Source organism: Topomyia yanbarensis, chromosome 2, assembly GCF_030247195.1.
Source record: "Topomyia yanbarensis strain Yona2022 chromosome 2, ASM3024719v1, whole genome shotgun sequence".
NCBI lineage: Eukaryota > Metazoa > Arthropoda > Insecta > Diptera > Culicidae > Topomyia > Topomyia yanbarensis.
Window position 1 is genome coordinate 317,791,179 of NC_080671.1, and position 24,731 is coordinate 317,815,909.

General features: G+C 37.9%; 1 protein-coding gene across 3 annotated transcripts in view; it reads left to right on the forward strand.

Moving 5' to 3' along the window:
• LOC131683703 (alpha-tocopherol transfer protein-like) overlaps positions 1-24,731 on the forward strand; it is a 45,340-nt gene that overhangs the window by 12,912 nt on the left and 7,697 nt on the right. Inside the window, exon 1 of one of the 3 annotated variants that reach the window (XM_058965929.1) lies at positions 4,911-4,927. The exons of the other annotated variants lie outside the window; for them this stretch is intronic. The gene's annotated coding sequence lies outside the window, so the exon portion shown is untranslated. Of the gene's footprint in view, positions 1-4,910; positions 4,928-24,731 lie in introns of those variants that run through there. 3 annotated transcript variants of the gene reach the window in all.

The window sequence follows — 24,731 nt, forward strand, 5'->3', positions numbered from 1 at the left end:
GTTTGCCTTGTAAATAATCATGCAATATTGAATATAAATAAGTATTATGGCTGCTATTTTGAATTATAACTCGATGTTCATAAACAATGGCTGGTAATTCAATGTTCGTAGATACTTTAAGTAACTTTCGCACTGATTTTTTCAGTGGAAAGCATTGTATTCTGCTTTCCATCAATTTCCGGGTTTTCAATTGTTACATTATTCATAAGTTTCCATTTTTCCTATATCGCTGCAGTAATCGACTGTATGTCCCACTTTTTCGAGCTTTTAAAAATCGTTTCATATTGAAATAATCACACATGTGAAAACATTCGGAATGGTTGAATTTATTTACACATTGCTACAATGATGCAACATATAATCCGATTTCAAGCGATTATTTTTATTGTTATAAACTATCAGTTTGTACGACGTATTACCTACACAATACAGTGTGATAAAGGAAACTGTTGGATCTCACGTATATTGATCAGTTTGAGGAATTCTGACGAGTTTCAGCATACATAACATGAATTCATCTGCATGGTTGTACGATTCTGTGATATTAATCACAATAAGTTCATGTAATACCATTATATGCGACAAAATATATACATGACCCATACAGATATACGATAAACAGTTCTTTGTACGATGTACTCCATGCATCTTTATGCGACTTCTGGTTGCTTGGGTGAGCAATGGTGGACTCTTAGTTAATTCAAATAAAACAACAATGGTCCTTTTTACGCAATCGGAGCTTGTTCATTGCAGTTCTTTGACTCTGAAATTATTGTCGCAGATCAAGTTAAGTACATTGGGGCAATTCTTGACTGAAAACTTAATTGGTCAGCTTCGATTTCAGGGTCAAGAAAGCTTGCATGGCCAATGTGAACGGGCTTTCGGTAAATCTTGGGAACTCAAACCCAAGTACATTCAGTGGATCTACACAACAATTGTTAGACCAATACTGACATACGTGATTTAAGCAACAAATAAAAATAAAAAAAATAAAAGATAAATGTTTTGGAAAACTTGAGGCTCCTATTTTATGGAATAATTGTTGTTTGGGTCAAAACACAAATATTTTCAAGACACTCACCACTTTTGCGCGAAATGAGCGTACTGGGCTATTGCACACGCCACAGCAAAGAAAATACATGCTGTGGCAATCGACAGTTGTAACTGACCAGATTAAGTTTTTGTAATGCAATTTATTTTATTTGGCTTCTATGGAGTCTCTCCAGTAAATATTCATAGGTGAACATAAATGCATTGTAAAAAAAAGAATTTACGGTCTGAGTTACCCCGTGAGGAGGCCCGAATTACCTATACATTGTAAAAGGATGGAAAAACGAAGAATTTTGCAAATCGTCGCCAAGCGCTGCCATGCAGTGCTGCAAGTGAACTTTTAAAGCACCAAAATGAAGTTGAGCATTCAAACTAACAACCTTTGACCGATAAATTCTTTCACATCTATCCATCTAAAAGCACGATTTACTTAGATATGTCCGAATAGCCCTGGGTACATCTAATCGCATGTCGAACTCAAATCGAAGAACTTCGCATTTCAAATGCTATCTACCTTCGATGGGTACCCGGTCATTCCGGTATTACTGGAAATGAATTGGCTAGAGCTGGCGCTGCGACTGACTTCGTTGGTCCAGAACCAGTTCAACCACTGTCGATAAGTTGGATAAAGCGCAAGATTCGCTCTTGCGCTGCATCCGAGCATGCTAACCATTGGCGTAGCTTGCAAACTTGCGTTCAAACAAAGACTTCTGCCGGATGTGAGTCTGAAAATGTTGAGGAACTTGTTGCATTTTTCCAAGCACAATTGCAGTCAGTCAGGGCACTGACTGGACATTGCAAACTCAATTATCACATGGTTACTATTCAGCGCGCTGAGTATTATTCAAGTGATCTTTGTGAATCCGATTACGGTACATCATATTATTTGATATGTAACTGCCTTGTAGTAATCCGGATTTTTGCTGCTCCATACATAGATGAAACTATGTACAGAAAGTTAAAACTCAAGGATATGCTATTGTTTTCAATCCAGTGGGGTAAAGAGCTATAGTTTAAGCCGTATTTGAATGACAATATCTCTTCGGGGGTGTTGTCGTTCTGGTACTCAATATCCCCTCGGGGGTGTTGATATTTCAGCGCACTATATAAATAAAAAATCTAAATCCCTCCGGAAGTTGGAAGTTTTATTGCTGCTATTGTAGCACCTGAAAATCGTCCAGCATCCTTCCGGGGGTACATCATGGAAATGATGAAAAGACGATTCATGGCAAGGTTCAAATCTTCGATCAACATGGGGAACGTGCCAGACGCTACTGACTCCTGAACCTATTTTGCCACAGCATGATACGACCTTTTGAAATCATTTGAAAGTAATGATTCATTAAGCGGCATATTTCGAACAATAGACGTATTTCCTGCTATTGGTATCAACAGTCATATTGTCTGTGACCGCACAAATATCACAAGTTGTGAAGTTGTATATAAGACATGGATCAATGGCACTATTCGCAAGTATGCATGTACGAGGGATTTCATGTGAAATTGTTATGCCATTTTTGTTGAAAGCTGCGAAAACGGGGTTGAGTAGCTTTACAACATAGAAATTTTCCATATGGGAATACGGTACTTGAACCAAAGCTATCCTTCGTGCACATAGCGGGATATATTCATAGTTGCTGTACGTTCATGGTGCAGTTTAATTTGTGCTAATCTAACCATTCTCAATCGGAGTACTACACATTTCATCACCAGCACTTATTCTACAGCAACTAGAAAATATCAAACACGTAGGCTTATATACGCTTATAGCGAACTCCGAAATGGGTATTAGTAACTTCACCATCATTTGAATCCCACGATTTGCGGAGAAGCAAACGTCCACTGTGTCAGAGATTCGCTTAACACAGCAAGGTTAAGACCCGTAACACTTCGTGCGACACTGGTATATTTTAATCCTGCCAGCCATTTAGTCCTCGGACGGAGAAACTCCTTGCCTTGGGGACTCCTTCAGTCACCTCATACGACATGGGAACAGTGGATCAATTCTTGGCTGAGATACTTGATCCCGCCGGATGTCACATGACGTCTAGGAAGGATTTGTCCGGAGTAAGATAATAAACTGTTATCAACCTCTTAGTGGATAACAGCTATGTGGAAATCGTCCAAAAAATATCGCAAAGGTATTTTACAAAACTATTGTTATTTTTGCAATAATATATCAGCCGATTTTGTTTTGGCGAGAATCGTATCTTCGACCTCAAAGTGCTACAAAAAATCCATGAATCGAAAAAATAGCCTCCGTAGCTCTGTGCATAAACGTAGAAAAATGTTTCGAAATGATTGGTCCAGTGGATTTAGAGTAAGGTACCCTGCAAAACAATTTTTTTGCAAGCTGTTTCCGAAGCTTCACTGTGACTCGCTTAATTTCTAGGGATTTGCTATGAAATTTTAAGAAAATATTGTTCGATTGATGCAGTATTATACGGGAATTGAACGAATATCGCCAAAATATTTTTTTATGAAAATGTGTCTATGTTACCAAATTAACCTCACCCCCTTATGAACTTGTAACAAATCGTATGCTCCGGAAATGGGTTAGCCCATTAAGTTCTACCGATTACCAACAAACTGGGTTTAACACAAGATACATAGATTCATACCAGCCTCATGGTAGATTTTCAGTCCATGAGATAGGTTTCAATAGATTTTAGTATAATCAAGCTTGTTGTTTGGCAATTGATCAATAAAAGCTGTTGCTTCGAAAATTTCATTGCCTGTTGTATTATACAGGATTATTTAGAAAATTCAATTTATTTCAAAAATTTGAATAATTTGAAGCATCGTTCTGCATCAGTATGGTTCAATGTTTTTCCTCAGTCCGTTTGAGTTCACAGGGCAGGATGATCAATAGTGCAGGCGAAAGAGCGCAAAAGTTGGCATGGCCGTACAATCTCTAACTTGCTGGCAAAAATGAAGGAAGAAAGCAAGCTGAAATCACCCGCTTTGTGATGAATACAGTTTATCCTCTTTTTGGATTCCTGCCAACCGACCGCTTCCTGCAATGAATTACGCTCGGCATGCAAACAAGTAAACGTTTAGTATTTGACCAAGAACTAGACACCTTGTTTGACTGAATTACACAGTACTAGAATTTTGGAACCGAAAGCGGTAACAGACGGTGGTCAAACAGTGCATAATCCATCATACTGAGTTGCAAAACAAAACCTGTGTTTTGTCCGTGCGCTGTCTTAATTATTGACATTATAATAGGTTTGTTTGCGAATACTAAGACTATAATGTCATTCAAGCAATCAAATTTATTTATCATCTCCACTAATTGGTGCCGTGATCTGAATCTCTCTGTTTCATCTGACCCTTGTCCGTGGCAGGGCTGGTAGGGCTTGGACGATAATAGTGTAGCTGATTAGGTTTTGCACAATTACACTATGTTTCGTTGAGCCGGTGGCGCAGAATTGTTGGTTGATAGCAGTAACGGGTTCGATTCTGTGCTCAGTTGAGGTTGTTGTGAGAAAAAAAAGTCAGGAAATGAGATGAGATCGTACCTCGAAATTTTGACCCGTAGTTGCTTTGTAGGTACGTATTGACGTCAATAGTTAATTGAACAACAAGACCATCCAACACATGTCCGGATCGACCGACGAGATCCTAATCCAACAATTAAGCCGTGATGAATATTTCGCTTACAGCATATTATGATTGATGATTTACAATTTCAACATGTCATTGTTGGATAGTGTTGGTTGTGTACTGCGAAGAATGAAACGTGTGGTTAGAATAGAACTTTAACGCGGTTCGAGTCGTATGTGCATAGGTCGTTGAAAGCTGTGAAATTTCGCACTTTTTTTTCTAAAATATGTTTTTCCCAACACTAGTTTTCAAACATGTTTAGCAAAGAGTAAGTTTGTTATCTAATTAAATTGTGATTTAATCCCAAATGAACTCTCCGCTTCAAAGATATGCTTCAAAATGTATGGTTTAATCAGCTATTCATAAATTGGTTATGGAATTCGCGTTTAGAATTCGTCTCATCAGAATCCGACGCTAACGCTAGTGCAGGGATTAAACTAGCGCTGGATTGGAGCTAGCTCAAAGACGTTTGTTTCTGAGCAAACACCTATTGAAGCTTGGTATCCTGCAAAAAAGATGTTTTGTTTAAGCTGACGAGAACCAGTGAAATCGAAAGTTGATGATATTGTCATTTTCTCAAATATTTGGTTCAAAAGCAAGAGGAGCGCAATAGGGTAGCAATAAGTTCTACTGCTACAATAGGCACAACACCCTAAAACAACTATCGTAAGCATCTTCTCGTATTTTTCACCAAATCCACTTCACCGTCACAAGGGGCACAGAGCGGGAAGGTCAACAGCAATGAATTATTATTCGATTTTTCGATGACTTGGTGTGCTACATCTGTGGAAGAGGCTCGCAAGGCGGAAGCTTGCTGAAGCATGAAGTACACTTCGTAAATGTTTAAAAAATTTATTCGTTAGCGTCTGTCTGGGACTAAGCCGATAATTGTAGAAAAAAGCTTCATTATCATGAACCATGACTACCAGATTCTCGGTTGTTTTGCTGAGCGACACAGTCATCAATAGTTGCTTTATAGAAATAACACGAAGCAGTAACATGGCGGAAATAATTTTAATATAGGTTACAAAGCAAAACTGCAGGATTTACAAGTTATGAATTTTCTAGGGAATTTACATTCAATTTACAAAAAACATCAGAATTCTCTTTTGCATAGGGGTTTTAAAGCATTTAAATGGATAACTCAAATATGGATACATATATAAAGAAATAAAGGTAATGAAGCATTTTTAAATGTGTCGATTTAAGGTACCATCGGTATGTTAACAGGTTTTTCTCTCCATATGCTAATCCTACGCATGCAATGGGTATTCTCGATATGTCAATAGTAATGCTTGCAAACTGGTTATTTGCCTTATGTAATGGTTTCTGAAATTAAAAGAAACTTTACTTGAGATGAGCGAGCACAGTTTGTGCAGACCTGAACACAGCACACAATATTGCCATCGTTGCCGTACTAGCTATGAAGGAGATAGCGTACATAAGTACGCTATGGCATACAAATCGTTTCAATCAAGTTACGATACTGGGAAAGTTGTATTTATATTTTGGTTCGACCAAGGCATGTACCATCAATCTGTTTTGCTATTTTCATTCTCTTCGAAGCTGAATGAAATCAACCAATGCAATGTCGGCGTCGTACGGCAAAGACGGCATATAACATGCACGCAAATCGCGTGCAGTTGTTTGGATGGGATGGTAAACTCCTAGTTTCACCTATTTACTCGTCGAAGAGTACATATCATTGTGTATTTTGTAAATCCATCAGCACTCTGCCACCGAATTTGGTGGATGAGATGCGTATTGTTTGAGGCTTGGTGGTCTTTTTTCAAACTCCACATTGGTCCAGAGTTGGAAATAATAGCGACAAATTTTTTTTTTATTGAACTCATCCAAGGTGTTCGACGTATTCTTTGGCTGCGTTCGATTGTTTATGGCTAGACAAATTTAAATTTTGATTTGGACAGTTGTATATTGGTTTAGCCCGCCTCAAATGTTCGATCAACTGCGAAGCTCGATTTGAGCGGTCTGTGTGCTAAATGTATGGGCACGGCCAGTATCGCAGAAGGGCTTGTATTGTGCCAATTCTGCGGCAATAGATACCATCAAAAATGTTCCGGGTTAACAAAGGCATTGATTGGCTGGTAATGCTATTCTTTGCTACAAACGTGTGATGCACAGATAAACATCACATTAGATAACGGAATAGAATAACTGATCAGGGGCCGTTCATATACCACGTGGTCAAAAAAAACTTCCTTATTCATCCCCTCCTCCCCCTTCGTGGGCAAGCGGGGACAATTCTTGCACCCCTACCCCCCCCCCCCCCTACGATAACCACGTGGATTTTCGAAAAAAAAAAAAGAAAATTCGGGTAGTTTCATAAAAATGAGTTTGAAGAAAATTTTCCAATGTGTTAGACTACTATGATGCTGAAGGACCTAATGAAAATTGTTCACACTTGTAAGTAGCGGTTTGCTTACTACTCGGGTTCTTGTTTGCCCGGTGGACCCTTCTTTTCAGGGCGGCCTAGGTGCCTCTATACGAATTTCGGATTTTCTTATACAAAAAAAGGTAAACAAACAAATAATTTTTACCGTGTTTATTTCCTCCACTTCGCTGCTGCTGCTGCTGGTGACTCACTGCTGCGGGCGGAAAGGCGGATGATTTCTTCCGAGCGGCCGGGACAGCAACGGCCGAGTTCTCCCTTTTTACATTGGCTGCTCCGGCAGCGGTCCTTAACCATTAGCGAGGGAGGTGAGTTGGGCTTTTTGGTGGAACCTCCCTAGGGACGGTAGTGACGAATCACCGGATTGTTTGCTCCCCGCAACGAATACTAGAAAACACCGCAATGTTCTTTCCAGGGAGCACCGCTGTCCACTCTGCTTCGCCCTCCTTTGCTACTAGCTGGGAAGGAGAGCAAGGCTTGTTCGGCTTATCCTTCCCAGCCAGAGCGGATTGGTGCATCTGGATCCTTAACGGTTAGCCGGGGAAGTGAAGTCTCCTTAGCACTTAACTGTCTCACTTCGCGATCCAGCACCACACTTTCTTCAGAATTCCTTAGCACCCGGGCCACGGGCCATCACTTTCGACGGGAATCTACCGTCGCACACGCGCACTTAACGTTTGTTACAGTGGCAGGAAACAGTCCCGAAAAAACCACAACAATTTTCTGGACGTCTGAATGTAACCGTGGTCCGTCACTTTCTAATCTCGATGGTCGCCTTCCAACTCGTCCAAAACAAACCACCAACCGCATCGCCGCATAGCTGTCATCGTCGATGCACAGCACAATCAGTACACTTTTCACCGCAAGAGGAGAGTGGTAACCTATCTAATCCCTATGTTAATTATACAAATTCACGCAACAAAAATTATCTAACCTATCTGCACGCACAAAACTGTTCACAAACGCGAAACTGTACAAAAAATTACAAACTAAATGTGAACGGTATCGTACAAACTTATGTAAACAAATACACTCTACGGAGAGAGTGCGCAAAAATATATTTTCACCCAGTGCTAAATTGTTACCCTGACGGGTTACACACTTCAACCACAGAACCTAGGGTTACCAAATTGACTGAGAGCAAATTAAGGACATCTTTGCCAAATGTTATGCCAGTTATGTCACTTGAGCCAGAATTCTGAAAAAACAGTCGGAATTCTGACTATTTTTTTAGCGGTTGAACTGGGATGTTGAATCTCTATCGAGGAAAATTATGTTTATGTTTATGTTTATTACCTTCACCAACAGGCCCCTTGGCCCCAATGGTGGTTGCTTAAACTAATTACATTTTAAAATTGACAACATTTTCACTTTTATCGCATTCCGCGTCCTGTTGAAGTCAAAGGCCGTCGCCACACTGTTAAAAATTCGTTGGAGTCCGGTAACAGGGCTCTGGCAACCATAGTTGGTTCTCCTGAACGGAACTCGCAGAAGGGAGTAGAGCTCGAACGCGGGCTTGAAGATCCAGACGTCCGAGGATTGTAGGGCAATCCACTCTGGCAGAGAGTAAGTCCGAGACGAACAGGGCTCGAGAGCAGTCCCTCCGGATGCTGAGTGTATCGAGGTGTATTAGCTGGCAACGGTTTTCATAGCTCGGCAGCTGAAATCTGTGTCGCCATGGGAGATGGCGAAGGGCGAAGCGTATGAACCTGCGTTGGACCGCCTCGATTCTGTCAATCCCGTTCTGGTAGTACGGATTCCAAACAGCTGAACAATATTCTAACGTTGAGCTGACCAACGCGCAGTAAAGCGATTTAAGACAATATACATCCCTGAAGTTTTTCGCTATTCGGAAGATGAACCCAAGCTGTCGTGATGCCTTATCCACGATGTATGACGTATGTGGTTTGAATGTTAATGCCGAATCCATGATGACTCCGAGATCTTTGATGTGAGAGTGTCTTGGAATGCTCGAGCCGAAGAAATGGTAGTTAAACTGAGTCGGTTGGCGTTTCCGCGTGAACGTAACGATTGAGCATTTGCTCGGGTTTAAAACCATTCTGTTTAGATCACACCACGTGCTAAAGCTGTTCAGTTCCCTCTGAAGAAGCTCGGCATCAGTTTTATCCCGTATTTGTTGAAAAAATTTCATGTCGTCGGCGAAAGAAAGGCGGGGTCCTTGTAATGTGAAATTGACGTCATTAAAGTAGAGGAGGAATATTACTGGACCGAGATGGCTTCCTTGTGGGATGCCGGATGTAGCGAAGAATGGTGCAGATAGACAGTCCTTAATGCTGATTTGGAGTTGCCTTCCGTCGAGGTAGGAACGAAACCAGCGCAGAAGTTGTCCATGAATGCCGAGTTTGTCCAGCTTCGCTATTGCGATATCATGGTTGATTTTGTCGAAAGCCGCAGATAGATCCATATAAATTAGAATGATGTAGTGCCAATACCAAACGAAGATACCACTTTGGCCAAACCTCATATTGAGCTATCCAACAAATTTTGGTTACTTCTGAGTAAAACAAATTTTGGTTGCCGTGAGTCGCAGAGAGTATGCATTAACAAAAAAAATCGCTGGAAGGAATTGAAATTGATTCTCTTGGAATAAAATTGATCTGAATAATTTAATACAGGGTGATTCGTCATGACGTTTTTTTTAATCTGGTAAAAAAGTGAAAAATGGAGTAAATCGCGAATTGTTTAGTTGTCAATCGAAAGAACATGTTTTGCCATTTATTGTTTGAAAACAATTTTTTTAAATGTTGACCATGTTGGTGCTTCAGGTAGTCCATTCGACTGGTCCAATTTTTGATGACGGATTCGAGTATTTCAAGTGGTATCTGGCTAATTACTCGAGTAATGTTGGTTTCCAATGGTTGGGGATGTTACCGCCGCTATGTTTTCTTCACTGCGTGCTGGATGTGGTCGATTTGTTCGCTAATCATCCAATAACAAGAACTACAATGCTTACTTTTTGGTTGTATGGCGAATAGTTGAGTCAGTTGGCCGATGATGTCGACCATATTATGGTCGGAGTTCACTAAACACATTTCCCACAGAACGCTGATTTTCGAAATATAGTTGAATAATTTGAAGATGGCGAGCCAGTGTAAGTCGTTCCATTATGTAATGGCAAACAATACAAAACTACAATAGCATGACAGTTTGCAGTTAGTACCCGTTAACTACCCTGTTAAAAAACATCATGTTGAACCACCCTGTATAAGCCAAGGTTTGAAACTAAAATTGAGGACATTTGAAGTAAAATAAGGACGCTTTCCAAAAACCTCGAAAATAACGACATGTCCTTTAAAATAAGGACGGTTGGTAACCCTACAGAACTACACTTCTTTAGATTGTTGCCAAATTTCATATCTACGTTTTAAAGATTCATCATAATAGCACAAAATCGAAGTAACCTATGGATTCCTGATTTGGCTCGTGATTTCAACCACAAGCTTTCAAATCCAAAATTAGTGGGATATGACCAAGTTACAGAAGATCGAATCAAGTGATTCAGGGAGAAATTTTTGGCCCGGATTTTGTTTCGTACGATTTCCTCTAATTTTCTGTTGGTAGTTGCCTTCGATGATCCCAATTTTCATAGATGCAAACACTTATACACTATGCTGTTATAAGGACTGACTATTTCAAAATCTTGAAAACCTCACACCAATGACGATACAAATTTCTTTCATTTTCTTATAAAAGACAACAATGTCATAAATAGTCCACATGGACATTTCCCACACCCCTACCCCCTCCCTATGGACAAGCGTGGGCTTTCTCGTGACCCCTACCTTCCCCTAAATTGTCCACGTGGTATATGGATGGCCCCTCAGGTCTTTCAATGATGCTGTTGCGAGTAAATCGGTTTGCTTGGAAAACAATTTTTCCAAAAAGCTTTGAAAGATTTGAAAAATTCCTGAAATAAAAATATTACGAGGAAAATTGAATTAGTTTTGCTGAACAGGCTGAGGAATTGTATTGATAGGAAGGTTGACTCTAAATCTGATGGAAATACCAGAAAAGGAATAAATCTCACGAATAAAGACGATTAATCGGTGTTAAAAAAATTGAGGATAATAGAAATAATGACGAGTTTTTGATAACAATTATTGAATATCGGGAGCTACTGGAATGAATCTAATTTGAACCTAGAAAGTCGAATCGTTGCAATCGGGTGACGACACAAGAAAAGAATTATTCTTTTTTGTTTTTTAGTTTTTTCTAAATTTTCATTGAAACCAACTGAAAAAATGCGGTGTATATCATAACTTTAAATCTATTAACCAAATAGTTTAAAAATTTTGCCCAATTCATTTTCTCATTTTTTTAGCGCATACGAATTGTGGATCTGGTCGTCTAAAAAATAATTCACAATTATGTTCAATTTTCTTTAAGTAATACCTGCATAGTACTTTAATTGTATTAATTATTAATTATTTTTGTTTTGTTAACTTAAGTCTCGGTTTTCGGGAAACAGCACGTTGTCACAGAAAGATTTGCAAAATGTTTGGGTGGGGTGGTTTGGGATTAAATTTAATACTGGAGGGTGTGAGGCAGGATTGCCTACCCTGCGGCTTTTCCGTAGATCTAGGGATTTTTGTCCTTTATACGGACAAAAATCAACGAATTAACTCGTGAAATCTACGGAATGTTCATAACATTTTCAGAAGTCTACGGAAATTTTGTAAAATTAACACGTATTCGAGCTCTACAATCGAATTCCTATCGGGTACACCCAAAGATCGTTGCACATCCTCGCACTCAAGATTGGGTAATAAAATATGTATTTCTCAACAGTGATTTGACCGAATATAGGTTTACCGAAGAGATCAACTGATGGAAAAAGAACAAAATAGAATTACAGGACTGTACACTGACGAAGAAGGTGAACAAATCAATCGTCAGAATATCCAAAGCGACATCCGACTCGTTTGTGACTTGAGATGTATTGAAGAAGAGAACTTCATGATTTGTTGTCCAAGAGTGCGTTGCGAAGCAACGGCACTACCATATAGAGATCTTACATGATAGGGTAACGAACCAATTTTGGAGCCCTAGAGAAAATGAAATTACGTTAACGTCAATAATATTTGCTTGCCTATGTTTTAATGCAATACATATACGAGTCTGTCAATGGATGTTTTATACATTAAGATAAACTCGAAAATGACATTTCTTTCCAATACGATTTTTTTACATTTCGGACCCTTCCACCATAATTTAGATAAATCATCACAAATAAAGCTTTTCAAACACATAACATGAAAAATACCAAAGCAGACAAACTAATTGAATCGATAAAAACTGCTTTAAACCACCTAGTGGTGCAATTGTGCCTTTCTCATTTATTAAAGCTAAGATTTAATAGTTGGGTACGTTTAATATAACATTCTGGAAATATCTATCACATTCTTATTACACTTGGAAAGTACATATGAGTGCGCTACTGCAACGAACCTGATGAGCAACATGTCGACACTGACACATTTGAAACAAATAAAAATATAATATTTAATTAACTTAATCAGCGTGAGTTCAATGTTGTCTTCATGTTAACATATTTTGTAATGCGGGGTGGTGAGGGAGGGTTTGGGGGATTATTAGTGGGAGGGTGGGATGCTTTTGGAACAACATAACATATTTTGGTATACGGGTGGGTAAAGGCAATGCGGGTGTCAGGTAAGTCTGAGATGAAGGGGGACGGGTGAGAGAGTTGTGGTGGGGTGTGAGAGGAAGGATGGGAGGGGTGGATGGGTGTGCAACAGCCAACTTCATAATATACCTTCCGTTTTAGACAAGGTATGTGAAAATTGGTCTATTCATCACCAAAGTTTAGTTCTGGAATATGTCCAGAACCTGGGACTAGGTGGTCAATGTGGTCAGAGGTACTTTGATTGGACCTGCAAATCCTAATAATGTTGAACCTATTTGATTATGTATTACATCATTCGGACCATGGTGTTACCAGTTTACAAGGAAATTTGTTGTGTAACTTTACTCTTCAACTTGTAATTTTGGAACTAGAATTCGGATCAACTAAAAATTATATTATGGGAGCGTTGTACCGTTCATTTGAAACTAAGTTTTGTGAAAATAAGTTCAGCCATCTCTAAGACAATTGAGTGGCATTATTTGACACACACATTCATAGACACATATCGACGAGAACATTTCAAATGGGCCGATAAACAAAACGTAAATAATTCTGGTTAATACTAACTTCACTGGACACTAACAAGTTTTATACATACCTTAAATAAGCCGACTCTGAAGCCTGACTGTTGGCGAAATAATGGATTATCGAAAAGGCACATAAGCAAAATAACTTGTTTTGCTCATGTTCCCTTTCACTTCCCCTCAAAAATTAACGGTTCATATACACCAAACAACAAATTTGTTTATGAGCCCTTTTCTTAATGAAAAGGACTATACTAGAAATAGGGAACAAAAACATCGCAACACCAAAAAAGGGATCAAAATAAACGTCACATAATCATTTGCTATAAACAAAAGAGCTCACCCGCACGCACTATAAGCTAACGTCTCGCCGAAAAGGGATTATGGGAGAGGGCACAAAACCAGTGCGATGTTTCAAAAGGGACCAAAACATTGTTTGGTCCTTAAATCAAGCTCCTGTTTATAAATGGGAATATAAAGTACGACGTAATTTTTCAGACGCCATTTTCTCAACATGAGCATATTGTATATAATGCCTTATGAAATGTTGACGTCGATATATACAATATTATAGTCCATTACATATATTCCAATATTAAAAGTTAATTTTTTTCGTGACTTTCATGCTCATAAGTCACCAGTGTCCTCCCAATTCTTATTATTCGTCATTGGATGAACAAGGTATATTTGATATTTTAATGTTATATAAGCATTTTTGCCGTAGCCCCTTAAAGTTAGCCCAAAACAACTAAAAAACAGGCATACATCCTTAAAACGAAGACATAGCGAGTTGGTCTCTTCTGCAGAACGGTGTGTATTGAAAGCATCTACAACTTTCTAGATAACTGTAAAAAAAGAAAAAAACTTACAGTTAAAAAACGCTTTTTAAGGGTGTATCCCGACATGCACCTTAATTTCACCCAATTACTTTTTTCGCTTAACAGATAGCCATTTTGCTGCTTCAACAAAGTTTCATAAAATCATTTCGTCTACAAACTTTCTATACATGACTATCAATTTTCGCAAAAACTTGCAAAGTTAATTTTTGTATCTGCGTATATACCCCCTTAAATCAAAATTTTCCAACATTATATTAAACTACTCAAAGAATAAAGAAACCTTTCTGAAGCCATCAAAGTGCCATAACCAATAGTTTCGTCTCAAATATCAATGTCCGCCTTTTTTGATTTTGTCCCACTGTGCGCCGGCCAAGTATAACACAGTCGGTGTTCGTTCTTTTGTACCGTCAAGTCGCCAGTAACCATGCGTTTAAGCGGGTTTGGCGTGACTTCAAGCCCTGTTTTTTTTTATCAAAATAATAACCGCTCTCATAGTCACCGTAAAATTAAGGCGTTGAGGACATTTGTTTGGAACATGTCTGTAACTGTTAACTGTACATGAAGGGATCCATAAAACGTTTACTTAATATTTTGATTCAACTTTATTTAAAATGTTTCAATAAAACGATAAAATGATATAATTTGTGGTTTTTAGGGAACTAGTTCGCACGGCGACTGGAAACTTTATGGTATATTCAAAATTTTGATCAATTCTAATAAAGACGTGATTTGTTTAAATTATTCACGATACATAGAATTATAACTGAAGAAGAGAGGATCTTGTCCATAATCATGTTTCTTCATAACTTGATAAGTGAAAACAAAAAAAACGATTTCTGGCTCAAAGACATAATATTAACTGTTTCTTGATATGAAACGGTGAAGTATTAAGTGAAGTTACTCAAAGCGCCACAAAGCTCCAATTCAACTAGTCATGAATACGATAAAGTGAAATTTATTCCAAAGTAATTTCTAGTGCAATTTAGAGCGAATATAGAAATTCTAAATTCACATGTTACAATTCCTCAAATTTTCTGGATATTGGTGGATTAAGATCAAAATCATTCGAAAAAAAATCTTTTATTTGTATGCTTTCGTGTGCGTTGCCTCAATTCATGTTTTCGGCGGTTTGTAAGTACGTAGGGTAATAAGCCTATTGGCACACATGTTTCATATTTCGGATATGTGTGAAACGTTTTTATCACTAAGACGTCTGACAGCATTGAATAATTATTAAGAACAATTTTGTTGCAAACTGTATAACTAGTATACGCGGTAGTTCTATTTGTTGCTTTATTTGAAATAGTCAAGTCACGTTTAGGAGTAGTTCAATTCTAGATTCATAATTTTGACAGTTCTATAATATAAAGCTACAATCAAAGCCAAATAAAACTAAAAAGCTTGTTCTATACTTCAAATGTGACTATAATGCCTAAAACAGGATTTTTAGCATGTGTCCAGGTTTTTTTACCGCACGCGATCAAAAAGTTTTAGATAGTCTAATACAGATATAAAATAGTTCCAGATATTAGTTCAACTTTTATTGGCAGTTTTATGTACTCTTTCTCGAGATCTTCTCAAATAAGATAAATCGGATTCGACGGTCTACTACAAATGAAATGACCTGATAACCAAGAAGGCTTGGTTCAAAATGTAACATTCGATGTTGATTGGTTATACTTCAACTGCACGAAAGAAATATATTTAATTTATTATTAATCCAAATATACTAAGAAATGAAACATTTCATATTAAGTAGTGTAGTCCTATGTCCACAATTCATCCAACCGAGTATTAGTGATTGCAGAATAGGGTGTGGAAGGCTGGGCGTACAATAAAAACTTTTCATATTAAGATGCTACCTAATCTAAAATCGAAAAAATGATGAATAAGAACGAAATGCATGAAAACATGTTAATGGTCACTTATTTGTATTTCAAGATAATAGATGCAACGCATGAATCGATGAACATTCTTTCCAAAGGCAACTCTAAAGAAATAAAGAAAATATACAAATTAAATGGTTTTGTACAAGACACGACCATGGTGACACTGAAAATCCGACTTCCGCATGAGCGTGCGTATCTTCAGCAGAAACAGGCTGCAGCGCATTCTAGCTTACTCCCCGATTCCATATTTTACAACCCGCTATATACTACCGTCCCTTAAACTTAATTTATTAATGGCCCTCTGACAATAGCAAGACTATAAAACCCAACACACGCTTCCAATCTAATCGACCACTTCAATTAATCAATTATCTCTTGGCATTAATCGATTACAATTAGTGTTCACGGCTCTGTTCGCGTAATGTAAGAACGATTTTCAGTAATTTTAGATTTCCCAGAAGGTTACTTACGAACTTGAGAACACATTTTTTCTGCGAATGTGGGGGGAGGTGGAGTGAAGTTAATGGTTAATTCTATAAAAAAGACATATATTTTTAGTTTGTGTGTGGTCATCAGAGCCGTAGCGTGACCTTCTGGTGCCCTTGGCGAAATCTCAGTTCTGCGCCAAAGGGGGCCAATTTTGTCAGTCTTTTAGTTCGACTTTCTAACTATGATTTCGTATGTACATGGAAATGGCTTCGTTTGCCGCGGTGAATATGAATCCCCTTGAAGAAAGACTTCAGATGCAAAGGTTTAACGAATTTCACATATGTGAGCACAACATATGTTGTAAAACATTCCACTGACACAAACTCGAGGAGCAGGTGTTTCGATTTGATAACACCAAGTTCTTTCGTGAATTGGGAGGGTCAAAGTAATGTTACATTGCAGTCGGATGTTTCCGCATTTCTAGGTAAAAAGTTTTGCTGACTTGACAAAACAGTTTCGGTTAAAAACCGTTGAGAATGTCATCCCTTGCGGGTCCCCAGACTTACCACATGTTTGCATTATTATCCTTTGCCTTGTTTTTCTATTTATTATATCTCCCGTAGCTTCTGTCTCTGCCTTCGTACTCTTTTGGTTTTCACTTTATTCCGGGATTTAGGCCCGGGCATAAATAAACTCTTCGAAAATGACCCAGATTCCGACTTCCCGTATTGATTGAACTCGGTAGGACCATATTTGAGCATTTTTCAAACCAACGATACACCACTAAGTATTGTAAAGATTTTGAAAGAATTAACACAGACATATTCATTAGTGACAGATGTCCCGAAAGGTCGTCCAGATAAGTTCAAAATTGTGATAATCTGTCTAAAGTGGTGACAAGGTTTGTATGAAGGACCACCGCGTCTAAATGTCCGCTTACAGAGTTGAGATCGATGGGGGGTCACCTATTCGTTATTGTGCGTAGCTCTACTGAAGCAAAAGGTTGGCTGTTTCAAGGCTCCTTTGCTTCATTGAGCGAAGGTTTTTGAATGGAAATCGCACTGGGTGGGGCAAAATTGTGTTGCTCTTTAAATTTGTATCGGGTGAACTTTGGTGTTTAATTACGACTTCTTCGACAAGAATGTCTGCCTGTTCGGCTTCCTGTACCGAAAATCGTGAGGATAGCTCTTGCATTGAGAATGCTGAAAAATAGGCCTATTATGAGAGGGTCTATATGATCTAGGGTCCTAGGAATCTAAAGCGTTCCCTTTAAAGACGTTCCAAGCACTCTTGAAAAACTAAAAACAGCTACGCTACTCGCCACGACAAATCATTTTGATATTTTGAAAGAGTATCACTCTGATGATCCCCATGTGGGGATCAGTCAGTTGAAACAGAAGTTGGAGTTAGAACTAGTTTCTCATCCAGCAAAAACTGCATTAGTTTCGCAACCCTTTGGTGTTTACATTATCGTGTTTCGTTCACTTGGAAATGGCTCATTATCTGTATGTCCGACAGTTCAGCGAAAATGTGTTTTTTGGATACTACAAATGTTCCACAGCTAAATACCAATTACTCCATTCTTTTAAATTTCGTTGCATTAATTTTCCGTTCCCTGCTATAAAACCTTCCTTTCATGGGTGCTGAAGCCCGCATAATAGTGTTGACTAATGGGAAGGTATCTCCGACGACCGACATTCTTTCAGGCTTAGTGGAGGTCTATTTGAATATTTCTCCGATGGCAAAATTAATGCCGATAAGACCCATTTTGGATGCAAATTATATCTAATACAACCGGCCCCTGGATCAAAGACAAGCCATTTAACATCATCGATATATCGCGTGATCTAACTAAACAACACTCGTGTACGAAAAAGTATTTTGTCTACGTACCCCCCTGGAAAGTAGAGATTGATGGTGTAGTCTCTGAGAAAGTCCTTAATTGCGAAATAGGGGGTGGCTCCTTCCAGATCCCTGTGCTGCAGTCAGTGAATATTCTGGTATGCAAGCAATTGAGCTCAGCAAAAATCGAGGAGTATAAGAAAACTTATTTACCATCAGCCTCCTTTCGCCGGATTTGTTCTTCCAAAATTTGTCCTTTTGAACGGGTCTCGTCTATTTGCTCACCTTTTTCTATTGCGGGGCATGCACTGCCATCGTTGTAAACAATGGGCATTGCGGAGAGGATCAAGAAAACTATTTCTTCTGTGGAGAGACTCCGAATGATTTGTCGACATATCCCGCATATAAATTATTCGGAGAAAAACTGAAGCATCCTTTTGAGAAACGCTGGGAAGAAATGTTAAAGGAAGCACCGGCCACGACTAATTTCTACGCTTCTTTGTTCACTAAAGAGAGATTTTGACAATCCCGTTGAGGGAACAACTTCTAATGTTCCTATAAGTTTTCGAAAGAGGAGAATCATTTCCTCTTCAAAGTTTCCTCGTAAAGGCCTGAAAGTGTCCCGTGATGGGTGCTATTATAAAACCGAATTAAATGGCTCCTGGTCTCGGAAAGCCCACATGGGACATCCAAAACTCCAAGTGACTCTATATTTCAGTATTATTATTTTCCTATGTTTTACACAATAAATTTGCATTGTGTAAAACCTGCTTTACTTCTGACGTAGATCTTCCTCAATTTTAACATTATTCGACATGTCCGGGAAAACAATATTGAGGAGCGTTTTGGGGGTTATTTCAATCGGATTAGCATTTGCTCGGTACTAGGTACTGAAGTTGTCGCTTGCTTAATTCGAATCATAGGCAAAGATATATTGATATTGTTTCCATGTACATCGCACCTCAGCTGGTTCTAGAAGACTTCAATTCAACCGATCGATCTTACTTCATGATATTTGCGACAATTTCAATATGATATCTTGAATAAAGTGGAAATAACACGAATGCCTACCAGTGCGGCCAAGTGCGTTAGATTTGTCGTTTTACTCTACCTCATTAGTGTGCTCATTAATCAAAAGAGGAATGCGTCCACTATATCAGAAACAATCGAATAAAAATAATAAATTCCCCCGTGGAAGTATACAACGATTTGACTGACTTATTTCTCAACACTCACCGCGATTAAAGGTCAGATGAAACGAATACCCGACGCGAACAACCGTGGACGGTTTCCTACTCCGTTGTGAGCAGAGTGCTCAGAATTGTATGCGAAAAAGGTCCTGTGAGGACTTTTTGAACGCCGAATCGCCTAAATTTTTCCAAATATACGCGACGTTAGAAAGGCAACTGAAAAACTTGATGAAAACTGAAAAACGCAATATATACGCATTTGATGAAAACTGAAAAACGCAATAAAACGCAGTTATTGGCACCGCTTCGTCAACGGATTAACGAGAAAAGCAATATTTCCTCTGGCAGCTGGGCCCTACTTTGTGTACTCGATTCGACTTTTGATCGGAATACACGGAACTGAGAATCCTTTATCGACGACAACAGCATTCCACGTAGATTCACATTCAAAGGATAGACGTTTCGCGATGAAATTATAATAATGTATATAAACATAATAATTGTTCTACAAACACACAAATTTACCTGACAGCAAAAAAAACTCACGCTAAGCATTCTCCCCACAAAACTTATGGTTTTATATTTACCTACAACCATGTCCACATCGTTACAGTTCCAAGTAGACACTCCTTATTTTCCTGGAGAAAATATGGGCGTTCCTAGATTCTTTATGCTAAAATTGTTCCTGATTGCCTGATACAAATATTAGTTTGAGTTCTTTCGCATTGTTCTTTTACGGGTAACGAGAAAAGTGGCACTTAGATTAGAATAGTAATAAGAAGGCGGACACTTAGGAATTAGAAGGTAATATTTGTGAAAGATTGCACAGCTTTAACGAATTTTTTAGTATTGCTTGTCAGAGGACGCTCGAAAATTGGCAAATTTTGTGGGATAATGGAAGTTTAGGAATACCAAAGGCATCAACCAACCTTGGTTAAAAAGGAAGGATGGAGTTCGTTACTTCTTTAGGGTGGCATCTCGGGTCATGTCCAACCATTATACGTTGAACGCGCATCTCCGGCGTATTGGGGTCGAGGAGAGCGTTCTCTACACTTGCTTTGACGGCTATCACGACATTTAACATGTTGTCGGGTCGTGCTCCTAGTGTTCTACACATCAAAAAATCTTAATGTTACCGTTGAGGTAATTCCAAACTTGCCACAATCTAACAAACCGTAATTGACGAAATAAAACCATGTTCTGTTTAATTTTACATGAATGATGTACTTTCCATGCGTAGTGCCATAAAATTACACTCTTCAACATTCTAAACAAACTCCATATGTGGAGTAAAATTACGGGACTCATAAAATTCAACAACATGTAAAAATAAAAACAAACGTAAAAGTATGCCATTTTTGATGCTCGTATATTTTATGATCAGGAGACGTAAATTTATGCGATTTTTCTAGGTGTGTAGTGCCATATCTCCGGTTAACGATCTTCTCGGTTAACATTTTATCTTCTCTTTTGGTTGACTTGCTAACAGCTACCTGCAAATGTGGTCCCAAGAGTTCCCAGCGGATCCAAAGGGGCCAGTCGGCGATCCGGTTCATGATGTCCTGATAGTGATCTTCCGTTTACCACAAAGCTACGAGTTTAATTTCTTTTTTTCCCTGTCATTTTTGTCCGCCCTTTGCTTGCTTTCTCTGATACGGTCTTTGCTACTGATGTTGGAATCAACAATCTTTTCCTTCTTTATAAAAAGTCTACTGATTATCTAGTGATTGTTTCTCCTTGTTTCAATTTTTAATGATGAAATGATAAATGATTGTTTATGTTAAAAAATTACAAATTGTATATATTGTCCTTAAAAATATTTCCAACTTTATCCCATAGTCTGAATAAAATTGTATTATTATTTTTTGTCTATCGATCTGAACTCCTTGTTTTAAGATGTAGATGGGTCAAAATGTATTCCGATAAGTATATATTTGAAAAATAATTCCAAATTTCAAACAAATCCTAATTATTATCCTATATTCTCAAGAAATTAAAATTGTAAAGCAAAGAAATTTGTATCTGAATAAAAATATGCAATTGTTTTACATCGAGGATTTCCAATGCAAGAATTTTGTGCGTAAGACACATACGTGGTTAATCTCAGGTTTTGGTTTGTTCCAAACTTTCGAGTGGGTAGTACTACCCATACAACCCACTCATTCCGCCGGCCCTGGCTCTGATGGTGATACGGAGAATGTTGGTATAGGGGAGACTGAGGAGACTTGATCCCCTTTTTTATTTTTCAATCTAACTCCTTGAGATGATAAAAAACTAAGTATGTTTTGTCGTTTTGTATAGTTTCTAGGGATGACTGCTAATTATAAAAAAATGCATGGAAATATTATACTGGACATGAGCTATGAGCGTTTCTGGAAAACAACAAAAAAAATGGAAAATTCTTATATTAGTGGAGACTTGATCCCTAATTTGGGGACATTTGATTCCTCTTTGAAAGCATGTTTAAAAGAGCATGTAATAAGCCTATGTTTGCCATGTTTCCATTATCACCCTAACCATCTGAAGCCTTTGGTTAGAGCAGCGTCTGCCGTATTTGCTCAAAGCATTGGCTAAAATGGTATTGTGATAGTTGGGGTACTCGATTAGAGTTTTTGCTGCACTTAAACAGAAGAATTTCACCATTCTCAAGACATTTTTGTTATTATATTGGCTCTTAATAACAAAGCAAAAAAGCTGAAATAACAAAATTAATAAATAATGGAATAATGCGGTACCCTCCCTAATAGGGTAAAAATAGGTACCTTACCCTACTCAATGTTATAAATGGTTTGCGGTATTGATCAGATTGTTGTGATTAGATATTGTTATTTTTGTTACTATATATTACGCATTTCTTATCTGATTTTTTACGAATTCCCCAAATCTCCGTGCAATTATTTGAAAGCTGTCTGTTGTTATGGTTGAGCAACGTCAAATGTGGGATGCACGGTTGTTACGTATACTGTAGGAAACAATTACAGTTAACCTTCTGTATGATGAAGCGTTAATTTTTAACAAATTATTTTTGTTATTGTCTGGCAACAATGACTTCAATTCTTCTGGTGTGAATTTGGTTATGTTCAGTGGTGTGTATGAAGCATGGCGAAGGGGATCAAATCTACACGAATTTGAAGGGATCAAGTGAACCCATAGCATCTATTTCAGCAAACTTTAATAAAAATATAGTTGAACAAAAAATCAGCTTAATCATAACGTATTCATATAATTGACATTCTCCTGTAATTCTGTATGCAAAAGTATAGTATGTAGTGCAAGGTGATTAGAGTTATAAGGTGATTCGTATTTGGCAGTAACTAGGTGAGGAGTGAGGTAAGCGTGCAGCATACTGCGGGGAAGAAAAATGACAGCGAACAACTTTGTTTACCGCCTGAAATCTAAGCAAACATATGGAGAGAAATAGTAAACAATGTTGTTAGCTGTCGTTTCTAAAACCAACATGGCTGATCGACGTTTTTGAGGATCGAATCACCTGAGAATAAAAACTCCTTGATGTAGTGGGTGATTTTATCAATTGTATAAAAGTTTGCAAATTTGGAAAATAAATCTTCTTCAGTTCTTCTGAGATTTTTTGTTTTAAATCGGTAACAATTCGGTTCCACATGTCCAATTTGTTTTTTTGGCATTAAAGAAATTTATTTTCAGTTAAAACTACGCTACTTTGTAGTATATTCGATTAATGTATTCTGATCCGCATTTGAGTTACGATGATGGGATCAAGTCTCCTCGGGGTTCAAGTCTCCTCAGTCTCCCCTACTCATTCAATTCCCATAAAATATTTCCATTTTTTCTCAGAAATTGTTTGTTCTTATTTCTAAAGGTGTTGAATTAAGCCGTGTCCTTCATAACAGAAGCTTTCAACACGTTGCTCCAGATATTTTAATAAGCCGCTTAAATTTCATGACAACACTCAGCCATCATCGGGAGTAATAGCTGAACTACATATAATATATCTGATCGAATTCAACATGAACTTCGATTTTTAAAAAGAAAACCATATTCATTGCATGTTGTCGGTCAATGCGTTCTATGGAATTTACCATGAAAAGATGAAGCTGTTGCAGTGCGCTTGAATGCTTCTTTTTACACCACTGCGATAGCATTTTGTTTAGAACATTTAACTGCGTTTCGACAAATAATTCCGCCACTATATGAAAGTAAAAAGCTATTACTTTCAGCATCTTATGATAATGTTATCTGCTTTTTGCTTCTTAAAGGGTTATTCAAGATAGAAGTTACCCTAAAATATCGCAAAATCTGGAAAATCATCTTTAATTCAACAGATATGAAGTTACTTTATTCCGCAAAAATATGTGTATCAATACCGCAAGCAACTTTGCGAAATATTCCAAGATCGTTAGAGAATCGCTAAAAAGTTATCATGAAAAAACAAGTGTGTTTTCCATATAAAATGTTCCACAGCGTGAAAACTATTAAAGTTAGACATATCATGTCTTCAGAAATTTCTTTTATAGTAACATTTGCTATGACTTTGCCGAAGACACAAATTTTTCGAAAACGAAAAAACAACGAAAAAACAAAACGTGTTAAAACACTGTGCAATGATGTGAAGAAGAATTGTGCAAAAATTCAGAGCAATTGGTTGAAGAGATGTTCCCTAGTAACAATTGAGGTTTGATGGTAGTTTTATAGCCACTCATAAACCTTGGATTGCACTTGTAGCATGCTATAAAACTTCAATTGTCACTTGGGTTGAGTTACGGTATACACCGCATTTTCTAGATGTGCCTCTTGAAGATTTATTGTCACTCACCTAATTTTTAAATATTTTGCAACGAAATTTAGGAAAATGTTCCTGTGTTGCACTATTGTATGGGAATTGACTAAATAGACTAACACTCCCTGTATCACCTATTTTTTTGATAGCGATATTTTTCACCGACGATTCCTTTTCCCCCTTAAAGATATTTTAAATGTTACACAAAAATGGCACTTTTAACCTAATGTATCGTGCGGTGTCAAATTAATAGACTGATTAAAATACAACAAGTAATTGGTTATTGGTTCATTCAAAATAAATGTTTATTCAAAATCGCTTTTTTAAAATACTTCTTTTTTAATTTCTGATGCGCACAAACGTTGGCTACCGCCGAAAATCGATTCTGCATCCAGCAAATCCCCTTAACTGTGCATAAAAGAACCATCGATAGTTAACCGAGCCACTGCGATTCTAGGTCATTAGCAGTGTGCATATGTTTTGCATAACTGAGGTGCACTAACCTTCCAAAGCAGGCGACTCTAAATT